Source organism: Oryzias melastigma, linkage group LG3, assembly GCF_002922805.2.
Source record: "Oryzias melastigma strain HK-1 linkage group LG3, ASM292280v2, whole genome shotgun sequence".
Lineage (NCBI taxonomy): Eukaryota > Metazoa > Chordata > Actinopteri > Beloniformes > Adrianichthyidae > Oryzias > Oryzias melastigma.
In genome coordinates this window covers 29,621,122-29,632,271 of record NC_050514.1, presented here as the reverse complement: position 1 = coordinate 29,632,271, position 11,150 = coordinate 29,621,122, and the positions used below count along the sequence as shown (strand labels likewise).

Below are 11,150 nucleotides of genomic sequence, written 5' to 3'. Positions count from 1 at the left end.
AAAAAAAAAAAAAAAAAAAAAAGACTTTTAAGTGCCCCTATTAGTGCAAAATATGCAGTCCGTGTTTCCAGATTCTAAACTGATTGAATGTGTTTGTTATAACTGCAAAAAAAGTCTTGTTTTTTTGTTTCTTTTGGTTTTCTTTCTTATTTTAGAGATACAAGAAACGACATTAGAGGAAATCGAAGAATGAAGTAATTTCATGTCTTGTAAATGAAGATCAAATAGGATGGAAAACATTGATTTTTTTTAAACTCCTTCTTGATTGGATGTTTGTTATCATGGCTGAACCTTCAGGTCCTTTAGATGAGCCACATCTGAGCTGGAGGTGTCAAAGAGGACGCTGAAAGTGTGAATTTTCACAAAATTATAATCACTTTTATAGTTTCTCTCACTTGAGCACTTCTCCTCATTTTAAAGAACAATCATTATGCTTCTATTCCACATTAAAACCTGTTTTCCAAAGGCTTTTTTGAGTTAGACAGCTTGTGGCTGAAATTGCAAAAAGATGGCGTTCGGTCTGACTGGGACACGACTTGGACTACTTCCCAGGCAGACACTCTAAAGCCTGAGTTTGGAACAGGAAGTGGGCCAAACACTGTGTAAATGCACCCACAGGTCAGCCTAACAGAACACTCCGCCTGCTTTCGTCTCTCCTGTTTTTGGCCCGTTCTCGATCCAGGAGTTGCAGTCTCGAACTTGATAAATGCTCTTCCAACCACGCTCAAAATACAATACTTTATTGGGTTTTGCAAATCATCATCAAAAGCTCTGAAACTGTTGTCAACTTTGATGAAGAATATGGGCTTGTAACTGTGTTAGCTCTGCCTCCTCAGTTATCAAACTAATGGACGTGATCACAAAGTGTCATTTATTCCCAGCAGCTCTGCGGCATCCTTTCCAAAGGTTAAAATGTGCATAAGCTTGATTTAGTCTCACAGCAGCAATCATCCTGGTCACCTTCTGCCGTGGAGGCCGTGTCATTTTTCTGCCGTGAAGATGAGGTGAGGGATGCAGCCAGTGAAGCCTGCAGCCTTTCTCCTCCTCCATTAAAGTGGCAAATATTAACGGTCCCCAAAACCCCGACTATGAGCTGTCAGCGACACGCTCAAAAGAGCAAACGAAGCGGCCATCATTGCTACCTGGGGCTGTGGTGTAAACACAAACCCGACAAAAGAGACAAACATTCCTGAAGCATACCAGATTTGATGCCTAATTTCTTTTTTTTTTAGATAAAAAAAAGTGCCCACCGAGCGATGTAAGAGCCAAGCACCGCCATGAGATAAATCAAAGGTTTGCCAGATGTTCCCAGACTACATTAAAGAGCCAATCGGATTAGTAAGAAGGAGCAGCTGCTGATGCAGATGTTTCAAAGCTGCATGTTGAGGTGGAGCCTCAAGATTCAGCAGCTTCTACTAAAAAAATAAAAAATATCGGCAGTTATTTAGTCCAAACTATTTCAACAGACTGGAAATGAGTTTAGAAGTATGTGTGCATTGAGTTTCTCCTGGTTTGTTATTTTAATCCAAAGACAGCCATTATTCTGCAATATCCGACACGAACAGATTAACCTTTATCACATCAATGCAGCTTGCCGGACAGCTCCCCAATACAGAACGAGGAGAAAGGGCACTTATAGTGCCGTTTCAAATACCAGCGTCCTGGTGATTAAGCCCTTTCCTGTTGAGCCTCACGGCTAGCCTTTTCAAATCAAGGCAGCGTTAGTCAAATATTGTGCCGCCCTTCGTTTCTACCTGTGTTCGTTTAAGTGTTTGGGTGAGCTCTCAGGACTTGACAACGCTTCAAACGCAGCAGAGAAGCAGCCGTGAAGGTCAGTTTCTGGCCAAGCAGGTTCTTTTTCATACAATATTCATCAAAGTCTAATTTGATATGAAAGAGACATGAAATGTAGGGCTTAAAATAGGGGATGTCGACTGGAAGAGGATGAACAGAGACTGTCTAGGTGGTGCTGGATCCCCAGTAATCTCCAATTTTCTCTTTGCACAACTATTAGGACATAAATCCTCACATTAGGTGGGATTCATCCAGAGATATTTCATGGCCTGTTTATCCTCCAGGGTCAGTTTGGGTTTTTCCAGCGCTGAACAATGCAGATGAAAGCAGATTTTTTTTTTATCGTGCACATAAAAGCAGTCTGACAATATCAATTTATGTATTGCAGATTTTTTTTTAAAGAGTGATTTAAAAAAATATGAATTCACATGGTTTTGCTGTCTTCTCAAAATCTATGAATTTTTGTTGTCCATAAAAAATAATGTTGGGTTCAAATTTTTTCACAACTTACTACTTAATGCACTAAATAGTGCATTAACCATTTTGTCAAGACCTTGGGTTTTAACTTATTTGATACACATTCTTACAACTACATTTCTTTTTTTTAATGGCAAATGTGACGTCACCCATTTTCTAAGTAAAAACCTAATAAATATAAATATTTTTAAGACAATTTAGCAGTTCTGTATTCCGATGCTGAAACCTAAATTTATATATATATGTTATATATTTTTTTTAATTATTGATTTTTAAAAATTTTTTTAAGGAAAAATCATTTTAAAGCGATGCATTGTTGTCTATATTTGTCAACCTAGTGAGCATTGGTCCATTTTGTAGAGACTTCTGGGAAATTTCCAAGGCAGTAGATTCTGGAATTGTGAACGCCCTACATCAGGGGAGTCCAAATCCAGTCCTAGAGGGCCGGTGTCCTACATGTTTTCCAACTAACCTGCCATTGAAGCTTCTTATTAGCCAAACACACCTGATCCAGGTAATCAGCAGCAGATAGGGCAGAGTTTGGAAAACCAGTTTCTGGAAAAACTAGCCCTCGAGGCCTGACTTTGGACATACATAGTGCACTGACTAGTGAGTGAAATTGGACACCCCGAATAAATGGTGAACATCCCATTCTTGGCCATGCTGACCCAGAAGGAGGCTTAGAGTCAGACATTTTTACATTTTAGTCTTGGATGCATTTAAAATATGTGCAGGTAATGCAGCAATGTGCATCTTGACCGCACATAAATATGTGGGAATACCTTTAATTTTTACGGACACAATTGGAAACATGAATCCAGGTGACTTTTCTTACAGTTTCTCAGAACTGTTAGAGCGCAGAGCGGCATTTCTGTATCGCCCGGCTCAGATGTCCTGAAGCCGCTCTGGGAAACAGTTCTCCCGGGAGACTCGGTTTTCCCGAATCCGGCAGCTCGCTCATAACAAACAAGTTCTGACACCGCTACAGCTCCAAATGGCCCTACAACTGGAGCAATAGGGAGGGTCCAGAGGGGTAGGGAAGGAAATTAGACTCTTCTTCTTTCCTTTATACCAGGCAACCTTTGATTCTGAAAGAGCATTTGGTCAAGCCATTCATTGATAAAAAGTATGTTGTAAAGAAGTATAATAATTGAGTTAATATAATTTTATTTGTACAACCATTTTAACTTCTTTTACTCTTGTCAGCAGCATATAGGTTCCCTTCAAAATAAAATGAAGACCTGTGTCAAATAAGCAAGAAAGTCAAATCAAACATGGTATTTTTCTATTTTAAGGACTTTGATGAGCTCTATTTCCTCCTTTTTACTATTGAATATAAACATAATGACCTTGGTGAAGAATCTATTTTTTTATATATATATCTATATGTGTTTTATTCTTATTCTAAGAATAAACTACTTTTTCCATTGTTTTTTTCAATTATCTGACATGTCATGTTAAAATGGAAAAATAAATGACAAATTTGATTTAGTAAAAGAAATTAACCTTAAGTGTTTTATTTACTGAAATTGTTAGCATTTTTATTCAAAGCCAAAGAGCCACAATGGAGGAATGAAGGAGAAGCATGTAGCTCAGAAGCCACTATACTATAAATTAACCAGCAGTGTCGTTCATACAAATGTATGTCTTCAAAGTTGCAGGTAAACTTTTTTTTTTTTCACACTTGCACTTTCTGCACCCGGAAGTGCAAACATATTCAGCTCAACTCATAAAGTTATCACTAAACTCTACAGCTGTTCTGGTTCATGAATTTTCAGGAGCGTTGTGCTCTTATACTGAAATATTATCACTGCTTCCACATGAGATCATATCAGAATTCTATTATTTAATCCTGCAGGGATAAGAGAATCATGTCAATATGTTTGCAGTTTTGAGAAAAGGTTTAGCTTCTGCTCTGATCGTCTTCAAAGTCATAATTGCAGACAAACACAATCAAACTGAACAAATAGCAAAGAAAGAGTGGAACTTCCTTATCTTTGCCCAACACTGTGAATAATAACTCAGCCTGAAGGAGAAAAGGAACAAAAAAATCATGAATGGAGCTCTGTATTGACAGCTTCTGTAAATCTACTCAGGGTTCGGTGTTTAAACAGATTAGATTGGAAGTGTGGATGGTCGCTGCCCTTCCTTAAAAGCTTGGTTTCTGCTTTTCCCTGATGACTAAAAGCCTCAAAGAAAGGACTACCGATAATTTAATAAAATACACAATTTTAAACATGACTTCCTAAATGCTTTTTTTTTTAAAGATTAGGATCCAGTAAGCAAAGACCTGGATGAAGGCAGAGATTAGCGTGACCTTGTGGCGTACATACACAGCCAGAGACGGTCAGGATTTGCCTGAGACAGCTGAGTTCCCCCTGGGGAACCAGATGAGGAAGAAGGTTCTCAAAATAAAGCTGGAAAGAAGCTTCATTTTTTTAAAGCTGAGGTGAAGCACCCGGGTCACAGAATCTCCAGGGATGGAGTGTCAACAGACTCTAACAACACAGCAGTGATGTCAAAATAGCAGACAACCTAAACGGTGGCTTAGTGGTGTTCCTTCTCCGGATTTGCAAGTTACTTCCATCTGTTTCCTGCGGGGGTTATCCAGCCTTGCTGCTTCTTTACATCCTCTGGAAGTAGACAAGCAGACAAAGTCCCAAAAACTCCAGAAAAATCCTCCAGGATGTACAGAGGGACGTGAACTGAGAGTTCAAGTCTGTATGTCTGACTAGGCTGCAAGAGGAACTTTCTAAAATGTATTTTGTAAAAAGTTTTGGATTCTTCTTACTTGTGTGGTTAAAAGTGAGCAATGTGTCCATGAAGGGACAAATAAAGAAAGTTTTTGTATTCTTACGGTTTCTCTGGTGTCACAACAAACAGATTTAAAACCAAGAAAGTGCAGAACAACTTTGTCAGAAGTTGCTCACTAATGGAACTAAATTGTAACTCATTAGAGACAAAAATGAAGATTTGACACAATAAAGTTAAGCTCATTAAACATTCATGCAAAACTAATTTACTCCAAACACCAATTAAAGTTGTTGCCAGTAAACATATCTTAACAATTTTGTGTTTTTAACTGGTTGTGACACGATGAAGGTCATCATCAGTTTCCAATCTTAGCTTGCAGTTTCATTGACAGCTCTCAGTGTTTTATTAAAAAAGAAAATCTCCTCTTGTTTTTCTGCTGGCACTGGGCCTGTAGCTGTACAGTCAAAGGTGGCACCTTGCTGTTAATTTGTCCAAACAGGATCTGATTAGATCTGCGGCTGATAGAGAAGCTTATTAATACTGCCTAATCACATAGCTGCTCTGTCTGTCCAATCAGACTAAATATAGAGACGTTGATGTCCCTCCAGCCCCTTTAAAGACCATTTGTGTATTGACATATAGGTCAGAAAATGGTAATAGTGGTTGACAGCAGCAATCAAAGACTACTGTTCTGCCTCTAAGATTATACCGAACAGATCATTTATTATTTAGACATGACAACTTAAAGACAAGATTTGACCCCGGCGGCGAGGAAATGTGATGATTTGGCTCTTTGTGTCGGTGTGGTGTTGGTCAGCATGTCTCCTTAAAGGAAAAGGTCACAGCTGATCAATGCAAAGCTGCTTCTGAGCGATCACCTTTATCCTGTAATGAAGCATTTCTATCCTGATGGGTATGGCCTTATCCACTGTGAAAGTGTGGAGATCAATAGATCATGAAGGGTGACAAAATCACGGGACTCATGTGCTGAAGTCACTCAATACAAGTGAATGATATCACTAAGATTTCCATGCTGTCGCTTATAGAGTTGTTTAGTGTTTAAAATGTAGTATTTTCTTGAATAGATTTGTATTTGCTTGTACTGGTTCTCTAAAACGAACAAGAGGATAGTACCCAGACGTCATTAGCTGGAGGAAGAAGTTCACGACTAGAGACAGGTGTCGGTGTGCATGACACTCCCTTTTACATAGTCTTTTCTAGCACACTCGATTACCATTTTTGCCACATTTTAAGCTCATCTCGCAAACTTAACCATTTATTCAACATTCAGTTTTAGTACAAGGTGCTACAATATCAAACCTTCAACTGTTTCGTAATCAGTGCACATGCTGACGAGTACCGGGGACACACGTTACACCGATTTTAAAATTGCTGTATTGGCTCCCTGTGCAATTCAGGATTGATTTTAACATTCTTTTATTGGTTTATAAATTATTTTATGGTATTGGGCCTTCATATTTATCAGATATTTTAGATCATGAGCCCTCATGGACCCTGAGGTGCTCTGGTACAGGCCTTTTGGTTATTCCAGAGAACCTCATGGCTGCAAAAACTGATCAAGTTTTTAAAGGAAAGCTCAAGATCTACCTTTTTGATCTGGCTTTTAGTTGAAATTTAGAAACGTATTGATATTTACATAATTTTATGTTACTTATCTTTTTGGTTCCTTGAATTTGTCTTTTTTCATTCACTCTTAGTGATTCATCTATTTTTACTTTTATTTTACTCTTGTCACTTTTTTTTTTTTAAACTCCAGTGGTTTCCTCGGAGGGAATCAATGATTGTATCCTCTCAGTGAATAGCGTCGCTGCACTGGGATCTCCCAGGTCCATGTCCCCACTTAGTATCTGTAAAGCAGGGGCGGAGTCTTTTGGATCCATATGCAAACGTTTTACTGAAGTTGAGCATGGGCTAGACATAATACGTAGTCTAAATAATGGTAAAGGTCAAAATCACAAGGGCGAGGCAGATAAATGAGAAAACAGGCAAAGGTCAAGGCACAGAGGAGGTGACTAAGAATAATGTTGCTCAGAATGTCTGCTAGACAAAACAAGACTTCGCAAAATAGAACTGGCTGGTGGTTATTTAAATGCTGGATGGTACTGATGAGCTGATGGTGATCAGCTGTGCAGGAAGGAAGGGGGCTGATGGGACTTGTAGTGAGGCAGTGGAGGTCAAAACTCTGGCGAGGGCTCCCTCTGGTGGTGGAAGTGAGACCTGATGGTTGAATCATGACAGTATCTATTCATGTTTTGTCTTCACATCTTTTTGTATCCTTTATTATGTTGTGTGTAAGCGTGTGAGGGGGTTGCGTGTTTGGAGGTGGGGTGGGGGGATTGGGCGGGCATTGCATGTGTTTTTTTATTTGACCAACAGGCCCCGTGCCCTGTTCTCCCTCAATGGGTCCTTGTAAAATGCATGTTTTGTATCATAAATGATGTTATGCTTTTATACTTCCAACACGTTTCGAGCCACTTAGAACATGCCAGAGAAGGGGATGTTGGAAAACATGCAGGCATGTCCTGGCTGGACACACCTGAACCAGGTAATCAGTCATGAGTAGGGATTAGATATCTGGAAATCATGCAGACACAGTGGCCCTCAATGCCTAGAGTTGCCAATCTCAGCCTTAGATGTACAATAAAATGTTTTACATTTTATTTTGAAAGTACAGGTGTTCTGTAAAAAGATTATCTGATAACAAGCTACAGCCTTAAGAAATCCACATAAACTCAATTACAGAACTCAGGTTGGAATCTAAGAAGATGTAGAAAGAACCAAAGAGTTGCAGATAAAACTTCCTGTACTGTGAAAACAATCACTCACCTTTATCCTGTGAAGAATTGTTGAGTAAGTCTTGATGCTTTCAAATCCATTTCCAACAAAAAATAAGAGAAGAAGTCAAACAATTATGGTGGCACTGTCACATGGTAAGATCTTCAGGCTGTGTATGAGAAATACAAAACAAGATTCATGTCTTTAGTATGTTTATTCAATCTAACAGGATCCATTTTTAATCACGTTTTGTCATTTAACAATTACTTTTATCCAAAGGGATTTTGTAACTCAAGAGCTAAAGTAAGACAAGCAGTACAACATTAAGGTAGGCAGGTGTGGATGCAGATAAAGCTGATTAAATGTGTTTGGGGAGCCAGCAGCGAGGCAGATGAGGTCTGTTTTCAAGAGGTCCTGAGAGAAGAAACAGACTTTGCTCTAATGGCAGATTATTCTGGAACACCACGAAACAAGGTTTTTAAAGCGTAGTACCTGAAATCTGTTGTCCGTAGGTAGAAAATGATATAAAACAATAAAGTGTGCAGTGGCAGTAGATATTCAGATCAACTGACCGACACCGAGACTGGACGTGCACCAATCAAGATCCTCCTTGCTGATGATGACCTGGATCAGGTGTGCTCGGTCAATCAGAGATTGGGATCACCAGATCTAGTTCGTTGGCACTAGAGAACAATAAGGCTATTGCTGTTACTTCTGGACTTGGAGAACAGGTGTGGTGGCTGATCCTGTAGGTGGATGTCCCTGGTGGAAATAGAAGGTTTTATACTCAAACAGCAGCAGGTTTATGGGGTCAAATCAGGATCAGCTTAAAGTGAAAAAACAGATTGAAAACTTGAAAAATAGACATTGTAACTGAAAAAAAGAAAATCTGAAAACAAGACATTGGAAATGTGAAAAAAAATAATTTGAAAATAACTTTATTTTAAATAAAATTAAGAAAAAAATCCTGAAAACTTGACATCAATCGTGAAAATTTGAAAAAAAAAAAAAAAAACAACTTGATTTTCTACCTTCCATAAAAATTGGATTCCACAGTCCAAAGACATGTATCATATGTTCATTGGTTACTCTAAAGCAGGGGTCACCAACCCTGTTCCCTGAGGGCTGTCGCCTGCTGGTTTTCCAACTAACTCTGCTTCAATAGAGGCGGATTACCTGGATTGAATCAACCCAGTTTCTGATTGAACACACCTGATCTAGGTGAGCACCAGTTACTGAAGGAGGGTTAGCTGCAAAGCTTGCAGGGTGGCAACCCTCGAGGAACAAGATTGGTGACCCCTGGGTATTAATGCGTGTGTGATTGTAGCCATGAAACAAAATGACGACCTGTCCAGGGTGTATCTCATCTGTGGCAACCTCATGATGCCAAAAGAAATATAACAGATTAAAAAAAATGGATGGATGGAAGAGTATGGTCTGGTCTAAAATGGACCAGGCAATTCAGGTGAGCGATTCCACTCATAGTTGGACCTTCATGGCGAATGGGAAGTAAGGCTAGCAACAACAACGATGAAAGTCATTCAGCACCTCATTTTTTTCCACTTGGATTTTGATACTTCGTGTAAACAAAGAATCTCATGTTGTTTGAGAGAAGACTGTGAATGGCGAAGAGGAATAAAGCCGCCTTCTTAGCACTTTTTTGCCATAATGATCTTGAGCCAATCAACAGGTTTCAACAGTGGCTTCACGCTGACCGGTCCCATCTTCTATGGACTTACAACCAACAGGGGTCTAAAAATGGTACATTTCAGTCTGGCTTACTGGGTACATTTTGTAATGAAAACACTCAAAATACTGGAATGGACCCGACCGTACCGCTCGGTGGTAACGAGTCTTAAGAGACCAGTCGAGAGTGACTTCCTGAAGAAAATGGAAATAAAAATTCCCAAGGACACGATCTGGGTAGTATTAGCTTTTGTTGGAGAGTTGAGTCGACAGGGTTGGAAAATAAAATGCTTGCCAGTTATGACCCCTGGTTTTTGTTGAATGAGTGAAGGTAAAGAAGCTATTATATAGTCAAAAAATACTCCTGGAAAAATCAAGAATTTGTGTTCATGTTTTCTAAGAAAGTGCTGTTTCTCCATGATAAAACAATGAAATAAGTTGAGTAGCAGAAATCAGAGTAGAACAAGCAGAACTGACCTTACGCTGTTTTCACATTTCAATATTTCACAATCCTGGTTGAGTAGTGCAAACCGCCTCGGATCCGATCCTGTTTGTGAGGACAAGAAGACTTCTGCCTTCCTGAATACTGAATGGATTTCTATAGGATGCAGCTCAGAAAATGTTAGCTGTGCATTGACCAAGATTGTATCAGTCCAATTCACTTATTCAAATTCCTGGCACAGAAGGTGATCTTTGTCTGAAATCCTCTGAAAAAGTTCAAACTGGAGTCTCATGTCTATCAGATTCATGTGGGAATAAATAAATGCCGCCTGAACTTAACACACCAATGAATAGAAATATTATTTGTGGCTTTAAATTTTATCTTGAAGTGTGAAAATAAACCACTCCTAAAAGAAGACACAATTGATCCCATTTGAATTAAGATTTTGACCATTTTCCTTTGTTGGCTAAGTTGTTAAAGTAAATAAAACCAATCCAGTTTATTTGAGACCGAAATAATCATACTGGGCTCATCCCACTCTATCAGTCGTCTCAACAGTAAACCGGGCCATCTGTCTAACAAAGTCAGTGATGTCGTAAAAAAGATTTGTTTCTGTTCTGGACTCCTCTTTGAATTTTAACGAACCGATCCATCGTGCTGTGGAGGGCTGCTTTTATAAGCTTGTAAATTCCGCCAAATTAAAAAATGTTTATCTCCAGTCATTTGGAACCGTGGATGTGACTCAATCCAACCACTCCAGGTTTCAAGTGACATTAATGTTATGAGAGCTGAAACATGCTCATTGGTTGAGATCTTGCATGTTTATCACAAGATGTTTTTATTTCAAGGCCTTAATCTGGAATAGTTGATGTTTAGATGGTCATAGGTTTACGGGAAAACCTGTCCGGGTGTCCAAGTAGGAACGATAGTTCAGATGTGAGTTCATCATCTCAGCATTTCATCATTTCTTCCAGCATCATTGGTTTCAACCATATCAGCATGTTTTGTGCATACATTTTAATTTAATCTAGCGTGACATTGCAGGACACACATCATGAGACTGTGGACTGGTAATCAGTCTGGTGTCGAACATCACAAAGCAGCTTCATTCAGTTACCGCCTTATCAAGCGGGTGGATTTGATCACGTCTTTCCCACATCAACATCATTTCAAAGTGATTAATGATGCGGCGGCGGCGTAT

General features: G+C 39.2%; 1 long non-coding RNA gene across 1 annotated transcript in view; it reads right to left on the bottom strand.

The window, feature by feature from the left end:
- The window catches only part of LOC112161277, a 22,025-nt gene extending 12,128 nt beyond the window's left edge, over window positions 1-9,897 (bottom strand). The window contains exons 1-3 of the long non-coding RNA XR_002921842.2: window positions 8,853-9,897; window positions 8,314-8,583; window positions 7,873-7,990 (exon numbers count right to left, since the gene is read on the bottom strand). This is a non-coding gene — a long non-coding RNA (uncharacterized LOC112161277). The remainder of the gene's footprint in view (window positions 1-7,872; window positions 7,991-8,313; window positions 8,584-8,852) is intronic.
- Window positions 9,898-11,150: the final 1,253 nt, after the last annotated feature.